The 15,592-nt window shown below is 39.8% G+C and overlaps 1 protein-coding gene across 1 annotated transcript in view; it reads right to left on the bottom strand.

Moving 5' to 3' along the window:
- Positions 1–15,592, bottom strand: part of l(2)dtl (WD40 domain-containing protein denticleless) — a 227,020-nt gene that overhangs the window by 140,421 nt on the left and 71,007 nt on the right. The gene's annotated exons all lie outside the window — the stretch shown is intronic.

Raw genomic sequence — 15,592 nt, forward strand, 5'->3', positions numbered from 1 at the left:
GAGGTGCCTAAAGGACCACTCACTTCGACCGTGTACTTAGACGCGTTGTTTGTGAGAAAAAGATCAAGCGTGTTGGCTGTATATAATTAGGATTGTCTGGTATTCTTGTAGGTAAATGAACAATCTGTGCAAGGTCATTAGTAATTGCAAAAGCCTCAGCATCTCGACCAGCTGGGCGGGTGTGACTAGAAAACGGAAGCCTGCAGGAGTTGTGAACATTTAAATCACGAAGGAAAATTACCTCACTGTCAGGAAAGTTGGACTGGAGAAAGTCAAGTTGCAAAGAGAGGAAGTCAAAGAGCTCCAAGTGATTAGTGGAGTTGGGAGAACGGTAGAGACAACAGATGAATTTGACTCAATCAGGTAGAGAGATTTTAAGCCAGAAAAGATTGAAAAGAGGAGATTCCAAATTACCAAATCTCTGACATAGAATATCGGAACAGACATATACACAAGTACCACCTTTGAGGCGAAAGGAATCATACAACGAATAACTTGGGCAACTGAGATGAGCAGTAGTTGAATTAACCAATAAGTGAGATTCTGTCAAAAAAAGTACATGGGGTTTGGCAGACTTGTGGAAATGGACATTGTTGAGATTAGTACTGAGACCATGTATATTTGTGAAATTAACTAGGAAGAGTTTGGGAGGTTTAGATCTTTTTTTGCAGATAAGCTTTCTCTGTTAGTTTGACAATTCATGGTATATTCAATAGCAAGGAAAAGTGAGGGGGACATGCTCTATGAAGTAATGAAATTTTTGGATATGGCGTACACATGGTAAGAATATACACAGATCCTTGACATAATGTGGCCTTGATTGCTCAGAACCTGAGCAATCAAGGCCTGAGCAATTTAGAACCTGAGGGGATATAGATTCAAACTGAAGAAAGACAGTTGTAGAATAAATATGAGGAAGTTTGCCTTTAGCCAGCAGGTAGTTGATCGCTGGAACAGACTTCCATCTGTTGTTGTGGAAATTGATAGCTTAAATGAATTTAAGGTTGAACTAGACAAAAATTTGGAGTGACCGGATAGGTGAAATGGGAAGGATTTTTTTTGGTTGATGGCTTGCTCTCTTGCATCATATGCCTTAACTAATGCTAATAGCATATAGAATTTGAGTATACCAGGGTTGAAGCCCCTGACTTCTAAATACAGTCAATCTGCAACCTGCACTGGACAAGTATGGCAGATTATGTTCCATTTCCCTCAACATGACTTGTTGAAGAAGCCTCCATTCTGCAGTGAATTGACAATATAGATGCAGATTTATTTATATATGTGTGTGTGTGCGTGTGTGTGTGCGTGTGTGTGTGTGCGCGCGTGTGTGTGTGTGTGTGTGTGTGCACCTATTGTCTTCACCATTAACTGGGCCTTTTTGAAAGATTTGTCGAGCCATTTCAAATTTCATTAAAATAATTTAAATAGAAATCTGGCAATTATTATTATTATTTATTTTTTAAAAAAAATTGAATGTAAAAAATAAATTCATAGATTAAATGCAATTGTATTGTTAGCTTACATAACAGTATACTTCGCATATACTGTTATGTAAGACTCATGAACATGGTGTCACTTGTGACGAGATACATATACAGAGAGAGAGAAAAAAAGGGGCATATGGCAGGAGACAAATAAACGTTATGCAGTTGTAAAATACAGGATCATCGAAAAAGGTTTCCGTGATTTCCCTTTTAATTATCTTCAGAAACATTTGATTGATTGCTGTGATTGTAACTCACTAAGTTTTATTTGACACCTCAACAATGACCTTGGCTGTGCCATGAGTGTACACAGAATGACTCCTACGCAACACTGCCTGTCAGTGCACGTAGGAGTCATTCTGCACACACTCATGGTGCAGCCAAGGTCATTGTTGAGGTGTCCAATAAAACTGAGTGAATTACCACGCTGTTTGCTGCTACGATCACAGCAATTGATCAAATCTTTCCAAAAATAATTAAAAGGGAAATCTCAGACACCTTTTTTGATGACCCTGTATTTGAAATTAACATATTCCAGTTGAAAAAAATAATAATATTTTCCTATTAATTTTGCTTATGTATGTAACAAATATACGTTGTCTGGGCCTAGAGGTCATCATCATCATCATCAGCCATTTTCAATCCAATGCAGGATGAAGGCCTCTCTAGCAACTTTACAATTCCTTCTGTTTTGTGCAATGGCCATCCATTTACTACCCACAAACTCATGAATTTCATCTGTCCATCTCCATTGTCTTCCAGGTTTTCTCTTAGCTCCTCTTGGGTACCATTGTGTTATTTTCTTAGTCCATCTGTCATCATGTCTTCGAGCTATGTGTTCTGCCCAAGACCATTTTAGTTCTTTAGTTTTGATAAGAATGTCCTTTACTTGAGTTTGCTGCCTAATCCCACAAACTCATGAATTTCATCTGTCCATCTCCGTTGTCTTCCAGGTTTTCTCTTAGCTCCTCTTGGGTACCATTGTGTTATTTTCTTAGTCCATCTGTCATCATGTCTTCGAGCTATGTGTTCTGCCCAAGACCATTTTAGTTCTTTAGTTTTGATAAGAATGTCCTTTACTTGAGTTTGCTGCCTAATCCATGTGTTTCTCTTCTTATCTAACAGTCTGATTCCCAATATAATTCGTTCCATTCTTCGCTGTGTAGTTCTCAGATTCTCTTCCATTCTTTTGGTGAGTGTCCAAGCCAGGTTTTACTTCCATAAGTCGTGGTGGGGAGTATACATTGGTTCATTATTTTACGTTTCAGACAAATTGGGATATTGCTCCTCAGTACGTGACTATATTTCCTGAATGCAATCCATCCACAATTTATTCTTCTCTTGACTTCCATCCATTTATCATTATTACAGCTAATGACTTGTCCCAGATAAGTATATGACTCCCCTTTTCAATTACTGTTCCTTCAATCATTATATCCCTTTCTGTGGCATACTTGTTCATCATTATTTTTGTTTTAGCCATATTCATCTTTAGTCTAAAATCCTTACTAACTGTGCATAACTGATTAAGATTTTCCTCTAATTCTTTGGGATTGTGGCTTATGACCACAATATCATCTGCAAATCGTAAATGGTTTAGGTACTCTCCATTCACATTGACTCCTTTCTGTGACCAGTCTAATCTTCTGAAAGCTTCCTCAAGGGCAGCAGTAAACAACTTCCGAGATATTGTGTCTCCTTGTCAAACTACTTTCTCAATTTTAAATTTATTACTGTCTTTGTCTAGTCTAATAAAGGAGGTAGGCATATATTTTCTTCAAAATCATAATATATGGGGTATCTATGCCTTGTCTTTCCAGTGCCCGAAACATTGCCTTATGCTGTATGGAGTTAAATGTCTTTTATATTCATTTGCCTTCATTAGCTGTGACTTACATGAAGGTGATTCATAGTTGAGAATCCTGTCCTAAAGCCAGCTTGCTCTTTCGGTTGATTCTCATCAAGTATTCTTTCTAATCTTTTAGTAATGACCCTTGTGAACAACTTGTAGATGTGGGATAACAAGCTAATTGGTCTATAATTTCCAATTTCTGATTTATCTCCTTTCTTATGCAGCAAAACTATGATTGCATTATTCCACTGCTTAGGCGTCACACCTTTTCTAATGTATTTTGTGAAGAGTCTTGCCAGTTTTTGTGTCATGTCTCTTCCTCCCAATTTTAACAACTCTAGAGTAACTTCATCTTCCCCCGGAGCTTTCTGATCCATCATTTTCTTCAATGCATGTTCTAACTCATCAGGAAGGATATCGGGTATGTTGTAGGTGTTACTAATTTGCGATCCATCTTCCCCACTGCTGGCATAATTCCCTCGCTCCTTGTACAACTCTTTATAGTAGTCCTGCTATTTGAATTATGCCTTCTTTGCTATTCATAAATACACCATCACTATTCTTCAGTTTCGGTATCATTTGTCTTTCTGTATTGCTGCTCATGACTGCTGATTTAAATCCTTTGTTTTCCCTTAATGCTTGTTCTACTTTTCTTGTGTTAAATTTTCTTATGTCCTCTCTTAGTCTCTTTCTAATGGCTTTGCATAACTCAGTATACTCAATTTTCTCCGTCAGTGTTTTTCTTGCTCTTCATTTGTTGTCTTTGGTTCATCATGACAAGTGTTTCATGACTGATTTTTTCTTCTTTGGATTTCTTTTTACCTATAGGTTTCTTGGGCTTCATCACTTTCAGAAAGTTGTAATATTCCTTATCGATATCTTGGTCCTGAACAGTCTGCAGAAGCTCAAACTTGTTCTTAAGTTCCAGTACATACTGCTTTTTCTCCTCTTCTGTTATCTCAAAGACCTTTGTATTATTTACTCGAGTCAGTTTTTTCCTTTCTTTTCTTACATCTATATCAAGTGTGCATCCTACCATTCTGTGATCACTTCCAACATTTACCTTGTTCAAGACAGTAACATCATTCACAATCGACTTCATGAGGATGAAGTCGATTTCATTAGTTGTTAATCCATTTGGGCCCTTCCATGTCCACTTTCTGTTCACCCTTTTCTTGAAAAAAGTGTTCATTACTGACATTCCTCTAGATTCTGCAAATTCCACAAGTCTTTCACCTCTTTCATTTCTTTCACCAATTCCAAAATTTCCTATAGTTCCCCTTTCTGCACTGTTTTGTCTCTTTCCAACCTTAGCATTGAGCCTAGAGGTATCAGAAAATAACGGCCTATAATAGGAGAGCCACTCATACTTTCTCAAATGAAAGCGCAGTTGATAGGAAATCTCTCCAAGATGTTTTGTCACACTGTCAAGGTCACTAGTGCAGGCGCATTACCAGTAGTCGCACCCGTGCAAAAACGGCTGTTGCCTCAGTCAAGATGTGGATGCCACAGCAGAAGGTTAGCTGAATTTCAATCAGTTACACAATCTGAATTTCAGTTACACGTGTTCGGCAGTGTGCACGAAGAGAATGGAGTGTGGATCCTCCCCACATCCAAATCCATTCTTCAATGGTTATTTTTTATTGTTATTTGGTTTTTTTTTTTTAGGAGCATTAGCAACTAAGGCCATATTGCTCCGGGATATGCGGTGGTCATTCCCTGACCTTTCCGCATCCTCCGTATTTGGTGGTGACGGGCTCGAACCCCGGTCTAATCAAGAAGCGTGTGCTGTGCACTGCTGCTCCTTCCCACCTGTCTATGGAGGCACCTTCTTCAATGGGATAAGACTCTAAAAGAGATGGGCAGTTTGGTTTCACAAACTGGGGAAACACCCGAAAAAGAGCGTGACCGATGAGACTGTGGATCGGGTGCATGAGTCATCCTTGAGGAGCCCACATAAGTCAATTAGACTGGCTAGTAATGAACTGCAGGTTCCTCGTTCAACAGTTCACGACATTGTTCACAAACATCTCCATTTGCATGCATACAAATTCAACTTCTTCAACACCTTAAGCCAGAAGATCACCGCTTAAGAGCTGATTTTGCTGCTGAGATGATCAGCCGTATCAATGACAATCCCAATTATCTTGATCTGTTGTTATTTGGTGATGAATCAACCTTTCACATTTGCGGGTTAACTAAAGCAATTGTGTTAGTTAACTAAAGTTAACTAACACAATTGCTGCATTTGGGGTATGGAGAATCCTCACCAAGTGATCGAAAATGAAAGGGCACACCAAAAGTCGGTGTCTGGTTAGGAATGCAAAAAATGGCATCATTGGTTAAATTTTTTTCATAGAGCCCACAGTGACAGGCCACACTTACCTTGACATGCTATAGATCTTTGCTGTTCCACAGATTCTCCCCCCCCCCTTGGTGTCAGGTTTCAGCAAGATGGTGCTCCATCACGCTTCCATCGAGATGTTACCACGTTTTTGAACAACACTTTTCCTGGACGTTGGATCGGAAGAGGAGGCTCAACTGCCTGGCTGTCTAGATCTCCGGATATGACTCAATTGGACTTTTGCATGGGGCTTTAGACAGTTTTGGACGATTTGAAACAGTGTATCATCGAAGCAGTTGCTCTAATAACGCCTCAGATGCTGGAAAACACTTGGCAAGAGCTCGAGTATTGTTTTGACATCTGTCGAGCTACAAAAGGGGCCCACATTGAACTTTACTAACGTTCATAAAAACGTGGTGAGTTATACTGTATAACAACAAAAAAATTATTTTTAAACATCTTATAGATGCTGAGATATATGTGTGTATTTTTGGATACCTCTAGCCCGGACACCCTCTATTACAAATATGAGATAGTAATATTAAATCATTCATGTCCTATTTTGCCTAAGGTTCTTGTGACATTCACTATATGAAAATTCTACATGGCAAAATACAAAAATAATTGCTATATGTTACTCCATGTGCCCCTCTTTCATCACAATCATTTTTGATTTTCTTATGAACAGTCTTCTTTGCACTTCCTACTTGATCAAGATTATCTTTCTTTATTCAACCAATACATAGTCTACAATTAAGAGGACTGAGCCTTTGTTTCTGGATCATAGAAACTTGGCTGAAATGCAATGCAATTCCAAATTTTAGTTTAAATTGATTGACATATCACAGAAGAAACAGCAATTTTGCAAACAGTTTAAATGCCCCATCCTCCTGATAAGATCCCAAACTAATAACTGAGCCACTGGTTTTTGAAGGTGATGGACAAGCAGTCCACTTTAATTCTTCAAACAGGCCTCTGAGGTTGGGTATATTCATACTGTAGTATTTTAGTGTTTTGCACCAACCTTACGTAGAAATAAAAGCACAAAGGAAACTAGACTTTTAATAACTGTGTTTATAATAAATTATAATAACCTGTATTTACAATAAATTTAACTTTACGATAAACTATACATATAAAATATTAAAATCTGCTACATTATGAACAATAAAATGCATTAAAATATACTAAGTTAAAAGCGATAAAAAACCATAGCTTTCAAAGACTCCAGCCTTCTTCTTCAGCGGTATTTTCTTATTCTGCAGTACATCTTTAAATATCAGCAGGTTCATGGTACTCATCACGTGTTTCATTCTCACGTGTTCCGTTCTCTTGCGTTGTGGAACCGGAAGTGGCTCGAGCGGGAGTCATACGGAACCGTTCATCCCTTCTGAGGATAGTGGCCTCAAAGAGGGGATGAATCCGCGTACCTCTATCTCTATTAATGTTGATTGTAGAACAGATCCGCAAACTCTCGAGCCACTTACGGTCCCAGAACTTATGCGCCCGATCGGTGATGATAGCATCGTCCGGGGAGATCTGGTGCTGCTTCTCCCAAAAATGCTCGGCCACGGCGGACTTGCCATACTCCGCATTTCTTATTGCCTTAGTGTGTTCCCCCAGACGATCTTTGAGACGGCGTTTTGTTTCCCCTACATAACACTCCCCACAATCCGGGCATCTAATGCTATATACGACCCCACTTGTGTTCTCTTTTTGAATGGGGTCCTTAACCTGAGACACGATTGTGTGCAGCCTCCGCCCCGGAAGCTGCACACAACGTGTCTGGTACTTTCTTAGTATTCTAGCTATATGATCAGTCAGACCCGGATAATAGGGAATGTATGCAGTGGATGTTGGTGTAAAAGACTCGCCTCTCCTCTGGTTTCCTTTAACATATTTTTCTATAATCCTCTGGGGGTAGCCACATTTTGCAAGATCCGTCGTGACACGTTCATACTCTAACCTCCTATCATCGGAGGTACTGCAATGTGATTTTGCTCTATCAACTAATGTTCTTATTACACTGTTCCTATGATGGTTGGTCTGAGCTGAGCTGTAGTGCGAATACTGCCCTTTACACATGGATTTCCTATATACCTTAGTCTTTAGCTGTCGGTCTTCCCTACAGACCAACACATCTAGGAACGGCAAAACTCCTCCTTCTTCTGCCTCTGATGTAAATTGTATGAATGGGGAGAAGCCATTTAAGATGTTCAACACCTGATCTTCACTCCCCTTCCGAATAATTGAAAACGTATCATCTACGTACCTTTTCCAGGGGCGCATAGGGAGAACACTAACATTAAATATTCTGGCCTCGAGCTCCTCCATAGCTAAATTAGCTATAATTGCGCTAATGGGGGAGCCCATGGCTGTACCATTAACCTGCTTATACATAGTATTGTCAAACACCATAGTGGTGCTTGAGAGGCATAACTCTATTCCTTCCCCAATATCCTCTAGCTTTAGCTGTGTTCTAGTATTTAGGGTGGTGTCCCTCCGTAATGCCATGAGTGCACACCACACCCCATGGTCAATCGGAATACATGTAAATAGCGATTTCACGTCGAAAGATATCATGATTTCATTCTCTTCTATGCGTTGGCTTCTAATAAAATGCACAAAGTCTTTACTATCTTTAATACTATATTCGGAAAGTCCCACTAGTGGAGATAATAATTTGGCTAAGAAACCAGAAAGCGCATAGGTTGGACTGCCTATAAATGAGACAATGGGTCTAAGTGGCACATCTGTTTTATGAATTTTGGGCAAGCCATAAAACCTTGGCATTTGGCTACCTGTAGCATGCAGCATCCAATATTGTTCCTTAGAAATTTTGTTAGACTTAAGCCAACCCTGTACCATTCTGTTCACTTGTCGTTCCAAACTAAGAAGTGGACTTTTCTGAATAACTTTATAGGTTGTCTGATCTTCCAACAAATCTAACGCTTTATTTCTATATGCTTCCTTATCAAGAACCACAGTCGCTCTGCCTTTGTCCGCGGGTAGGACTACAATGCTATCATCTTGTTTAAGGCTTCTTAGCGCTAATTTTTGCTTCACATTAAGATTGGAGGGGGCATTTTTAGCTTGACTGAGGATAGCTGCTACTTTTACTCGAATTTCATTAGCTGTAACTTCAGGAAATTTGTTTATAGCCCTTTCCACGCCCATTGCTATTTCCGCAACGGGTAATCTGGGCGGCACCATGGCAAATTTCGGTCCTAAATTTAGAACTTCCAACTGCTCTTTAGTTAGTTGTTTATTACTCATATTCACCACAAAATCCTTAGTAGTGCTATCACTATTGCCCCTAAGCTTAGTTTGTTCTCTAAGCCTGTCAAACTTCCCCATTTGTCTCCGTCTATAACTGTCCGAAATTTGTTTTGCTTTAGTTGTCACCACACTAATCACTCCTGCAAAGTGCATCGGGGTCAACTTGTCACTTATCTTATCAAAGCACTGTCTTTTGCCTCTCCTAATGTGGTATAAATTGTTATGCAATTTTTCGATCCATATATTAAGGATCTTCTTTTGATACCACTTGGTAATATTAAATAATCTTGCAAAATGTGGCTACCCCCAGAGGATTATAGAAAAATATGTTAAAGGAAACCAGAGGAGAGGCGAGTCTTTTACACCAACATCCACTGCATACATTCCCTATTATCCGGGTCTGACTGATCATATAGCTAGAATACTAAGAAAGTACCAGACACGTTGTGTGCAGCTTCCGGGGCGGAGGCTGCACACAATCGTGTCTCAGGTTAAGGACCCCATTCAAAAAGAGAACACAAGTGGGGTCGTATATAGCATTAGATGCCCGGATTGTGGGGAGTGTTATGTAGGGGAAACAAAACGCCGTCTCAAAGATCGTCTGGGGGAACACACTAAGGCAAAAAGAAATGCGGAGTATGGCAAGTCCGCCGTGGCCGAGCATTTTTGGGAGAAGCAGCACCAGATCTCCCCGGACGATGCTATCATCACCGATCGGGCGCATAAGTTCTGGGACCGTAAGTGGCTCGAGAGTTTGCGGATCTGTTCTACAATCAACATTAATAGAGATAGAGGTACGCGGATTCATCCCCTCTTTGAGGCCACTATCCTCAGAAGGGATGAACGGTTCCGTATGACTCCCGCTCGAACCACTTCCGGTTCCACAACGCAAGAGAACGGAACACGTGAGAATGAAACACGTGATGAGTACCATGAACCTGCTGATATTTAAAGATGTACTGCAGAATAAGAAAATACCGCTGAAGAAGAAGGCTGGAGTCTTTGAAAGCTATGGTTTTTTATCGCTTTTAACTTAGTATATTTTAATGCATTTTATTGTTCATAATGTAGCAGATTTTAATATTTTATATGTATAGTTTATCGTAAAGTTAAATTTATTGTAAATACAGGTTATTATAATTTATTATAAACACAGTTATTAAAAGTCTAGTTTCCTTTGTGCTTTTATTTCTACGTAAGGTTGGTGCAAAACACTAAAATACTACAGTAGTCCAATTTAAACTTTGGGAAACACTTAAAAGTTTCAAATACCGTGCATCATCTTTTCTAAAATCACTAAATCGCTCATTTTAAAATTCAACAAAATCCATAAAACAATTTCTATTCAGTGTGTGCTACTTCAGACTGCAAATAAAATACTGATTCATGAATTACTATGCCTAGATGAGTCAATAAACATGCATGTCCTAAAATACTGAGAGGCAGTTGTTGTTATTTTTGGCGCAAAGGCTGCTCAGGCCATACTGCGCCGATCAGCGAGGTGGACGATACTCATGATGACTGTTTTGCAAACAGTCAGAACTGATCATATAAGTTTATCCGTTTGATAAATGAGAAAAATTCTGTGAGGTTGGCATCGTTACCTATGATATGACAGAGGTTCAAAGATTCTTTAAGATTAGGAAGAAAACTGAATGAGAGTTGCCGGGCATGCGAGTATAAGGTGCATTCAACAAGAATGTGCTTCATTGTGAGTAGAGAATTGCAGTGTGTACACTGAGGAGGATCATTGCCTGTGAGGAGAAATTAGGTGGGTAATGTGACTGTGACCAATTCTTGCTCTGGCTAGGATTACTTCTTCCTTTCTGTTTTCCCGGAAGCTAGAGGCCCATAATTGTGGATCTGGTTTTATTTTAAAGAGCTTATTATCTGGTTTATTTTGCCATATAAGTGTCCATTGTTCCTTACATATTCTTTGTATATTAGATTTGTAGTCAGCATATGGAACGAGAGCACATGATGAATCTGAATTAGAAGGATGTTTGGCAGCATAATCTGCACATTCATTTCCAGATATCCCAGTGTGGCCTGGGATCCAGCAAAAGATAACTACAAGCTGGCGTTCCTGAGTATGTATCAACATATCTCTTATAACCCTGCAATTTCAAGACACAAACTCATTCTGTGAAATTTTTAATCACATCTTGCATACATATGAGGGTGGTTCAATAAAGCAACGCCCTCACCTACTTCCACATATCGCAGAATCATGATATTTTGTGTGTAGCAGCATACATATCTCTGTACTAAAGGTGTAAAATTTCAGCCCTGTGGCTTAATTTGTTTTTCTCTTACAGAGCTGAATGTGTGACGAAGTAGCATCATGGACAAAGTTGACGCCAGAGCTGTAATCCGATATCTGTTCTTGAAGGGGAAATCTCCTAAAGAAATCCACGATAAGATGACTGCTGTATATAAGGATGAAGCCCCATCCTATGGCATCGTGAAGCACTAGCATAGACAGTTTAGGTGTGGTCGGACATCGGTAGAATCTGAGCCCATTCCAGGTCATCCCCCATTCAGCCATTGATGACAGCATGATCAGAAAAGTGGAGTCGTTAATGGACTGCTGAAACAGTCCATGACCAACTCCATTTATGGAAATTGAGTGCAAGATGGATTCCCCAATTATTGACTGTTTCCAGAAGGCTGATCGACAACAGAAATCACAAGAGTTGTTAACCCTGTGCCAAAAAAATGAGGAAGACTTTTTCTCTCGTCTAATCATTCGAAATGAAAGTTGGATACACCATTTCGACCCTGAAAGTAAAAAGCAGTCCATGGAATGGTGGCATCATGGTCCCCCCCCAAGAAGGCAAGGGTCCAAGCTTCAGCAGGAAAGGTCTTGCTGAGTGTTTTGGAATGAGAAAGGCATAATAATGACTGATTACCTGCCAAAAGGTAAAACAATTACAGGTACCTATTATGCAAACTTACAAAATTACGGGAAAAAATCAAAACATGTAGGCGTGGCACACTGTCCAAAGGTGTGAGAATGCTTCAAGACAATGCCCCAGTTCACACTTCTGAAATTGCAACAACACAAGCGGCCACTTGTGGATATGAAATACTGCCCCATCCAGCCTACTCACCCGATCTTGCACCATCGGACTTCATGTTTCCTTCCCTTAAATCATTTCTCTGGGGGACAAACTTCCCTAACAACGAGACACTCGTTTCTGTAACAGAATTATGGTTCAAAGACCAACCTCACCAGTTCTACAAAAACGGTATCCATAGTCTCATCCATTGATGGGAAAAATGTAAATCTGCACAGTGGCTATGTAGAGAAGGACTAAAACCTCTGCCAAGAATCAACAGGCTAGCACAAATCATTTCTTTGAGGGACAAACTTCCCTGACAACGAGACACTCATTTCTGTAACAGAATTATGGTTCAAAGACCAACCTCACCAGTTCTACAAAAACGGTATCCACAGTCTCATCCATCGATGGGAAAAATGTAAATCTGCACGGTGGCTATGAAGAGGAAGACTAAAACCTCTGCCAAGAATCAACAGGCTAGCACCTCTGCAGCTAGGTCAGGGCAATTCTTTATTAAACCACCCTCGTGTATATATATATATTGTGTTCTTGCTGAAGACTATAAAAGTTTACCGTAATAAGTTAAAGATATAAGTTTAATTATATAAGAAACATACATACATATATATATATATATATATATATATATATATATACAGCACAATTCATAAGTATGTAATCAACGTGCCAATGGGAAAAAAAAAAAAAATATATATATATATATATAAACTTTAATTTTTTTTTTTTTTATATTTCTACTTGTTTTCCCACAACTGCACAGAAAATTTAAAAAAATAATAATAAAAATAAATGTTGCCACTCAACATGAGAACCATTAGCACCAATGCGTCTTTCAAACTAGAATGTGGTGCTTAATACAGCTGGACACATTTCTTTGGGAATTTTGTTGACAACAGTGGAAAGTCTGTCCTTTAAATAATTAATATCACAAGGTTTTGTTGTATATATATATATACACCCTATCCTGAACCATTACCCCAGAGACAAAAATCACATGGGGTAAGGTCAGGTGACTCTGCGAACCAATTCACAGGTGCAGCATGGTGCCAAAAATGGTGTCCAGGTAGGCACATACGGTGTGGGCAGAATGTGGGGGGGAGGGGTACCATCCTGTTGAAAGTATCCATGTCCTAAAATACTGAGAGGCAGTTGTTGTTATTTTTGGCGCAAAGGCTGCTCAGGCCATACTGCGCCGATCAGCGAGGTGGACGATACTCATGATGACTGTTTTGCAAACAGTCAGAACTGATCATATAAGTTTATCCGTTTGATAAATGAGAAAAATTCTGTGAGGTTGGCATCGTTACCTATGATATGACAGAGGTTCAAAGATTCTTTAAGATTAGGAAGAAAACTGAATGAGAGTTGCCGGGCATGCGAGTATAAGGTGCATTCAACAAGAATGTGCTTCATTGTGAGTAGAGAATTGCAGTGTGTACACTGAGGAGGATCATTGCCTGTGAGGAGAAATTAGGTGGGTAATGTGACTGTGACCAATTCTTGCTCTGGCTAGGATTACTTCTTCCTTTCTGTTTTCCCGGAAGCTAGAGGCCCATAATTGTGGATCTGGTTTTATTTTAAAGAGCTTATTATCTGGTTTATTTTGCCATATAAGTGTCCATTGTTCCTTACATATTCTTTGTATATTAGATTTGTAGTCAGCATATGGAACGAGAGCACATGATGAATCTGAATTAGAAGGATGTTTGGCAGCATAATCTGCACATTCATTTCCAGATATCCCAGTGTGGCCTGGGATCCAGCAAAAGATAACTACAAGCTGGCGTTCCTGAGTATGTATCAACATATCTCTTATAGTTTTTATTAAAGGATTCTTTGGTGAGGAGGTGTTTTGTACGATTATAAGTGCACTCTGCGAGTCCGTATATACTATACTCTTTTTGATGAACAGATGGAGAATATTTTGTAGGGCAAGCTTGATGGCGAATAACTCAGCTGTATAACTGCTGCATTCGGTGGGAAGTGATAGAGAGATGGTGTTAAAAGGGAAAACTGCTGCAGCACCTACTGCACTATCAGACTTTGATCCATCGGTATATATTTTTGTAAAAAGAGGATAATTCTCTGTGTGAGCAGTATGGAGTTGTTGTATATTGATATTTTCCAGGGAATGCTTCCCCCAGTTTAGGAAGTAATTGTCGCAGGATGGTATGGTATAGTATAGGCCCATGGGGGCGACTGAACAGGTTGGATCTTGGAGGACTTTTTCGAGATGGACACTCCAAGTTTCTGATAGTGCTTGTATTCTGATACCAGTAGGCTGAACTGCACTGGGTTTATTTCTATAAAAAATTTTAAACTGTGGGTCACTAAATATAGGCCAAATTGGATGGGTAGGCATGCTTTGAATTTTAGCTGCATAATTCAGAAGTAACACCTTTCTTTGAGACAGAGTGGAACTTCATGGGCTTCAATATAAAGGCTTTGTACTGGCGATGTCCTAAAAGCTCCTGTAGCAATCCTGAGGGCAGAATGTTGAATAGGTGCAAGGCATGTAAGTACGCTTTCCCTGGCAGAGTCATAAACTGGGGCACCATAATCAATTATGGTGCCCCCGTTTATGACTAGACCTAATTAGACCCAGTTTAGACCTAATTAGAGTTCTATACAATTGAAGCAGGGTATAGCGATCTGCACCCCCCATGTTGTCGAAGAAAAAACTCTGAGTATATTCATTTTTTTTCTGGCAAGTAGTCCGCAGATATTTGATATGTTCTAAGAAATTAAGCTTACTATCAAAAATGAGGCCCAGGAGACAAATACTTTTCATGACACATAGCACAGTAGTAGTAGTAGTAGTGGCATGTGGTGCAAGAAAGCAAGTATATGAGCTTATGCAGCATCAGCCAAAAAAAAAAAATCACACCATTCCCTCCAAATGCCTGTCCAGTTCCTCCTTAAATTTATTCGGCCTATCAACTTCCACAACGACAGATGGAAGTTTGTTCCAGCAATTAACCACCCGCTGGCTGGGGGCAAATTTCCGCACATCTATTCTACATCTGTCCTTTCTTAATTTGAATTTATGCCCCCTTAGGTTCGTAATCTGAACAAGTGGAAGGATCCCATCAGAATTCAGCGTGCTCAACCCATTCAAGGCCTTATATACCTCAATCAGATCACCGCGCGGGTGCCTAGTCTCCAGCCACTACAATTTGCAGAACTTAAGCCTCTCTTGGTAAGAGGATCCCTTCATTCCCCTCACCAATCTTGTTGCCCTTCTCTGTACACGCTCAAGTAAATCTACATCCTTCCTGAGATGAGGCCTCCAGACCTGTAGGCAGTGCTCAGGGCGTGGCCTGGCCATTGCCTTCTACAGAGGGACAGTCACCTCCTTCTCCCTGCTAGCAAAATTCCTATATATCATTGACAAAACCCCATGACCTGCCCTGGCAGCCTGTCTGCATTGCTCAGAAGACTTCATGTCTGGCTGCACAATTACTCCCGGGTCTTTTTCATTTTCTACCACCTTAAGCGTAGTACCACACGGTTGGTATGTTTCTCTGGGGTTGCTTCTACCCAT

The sequence above is a fragment of the Mastigoproctus giganteus genome, chromosome 6 (assembly GCF_048544385.1).
Source record: "Mastigoproctus giganteus isolate SK-2022 chromosome 6, ASM4854438v1, whole genome shotgun sequence".
In the NCBI taxonomy this organism is placed as follows: Eukaryota; Metazoa; Arthropoda; class Arachnida; order Uropygi; family Thelyphonidae; genus Mastigoproctus; species Mastigoproctus giganteus.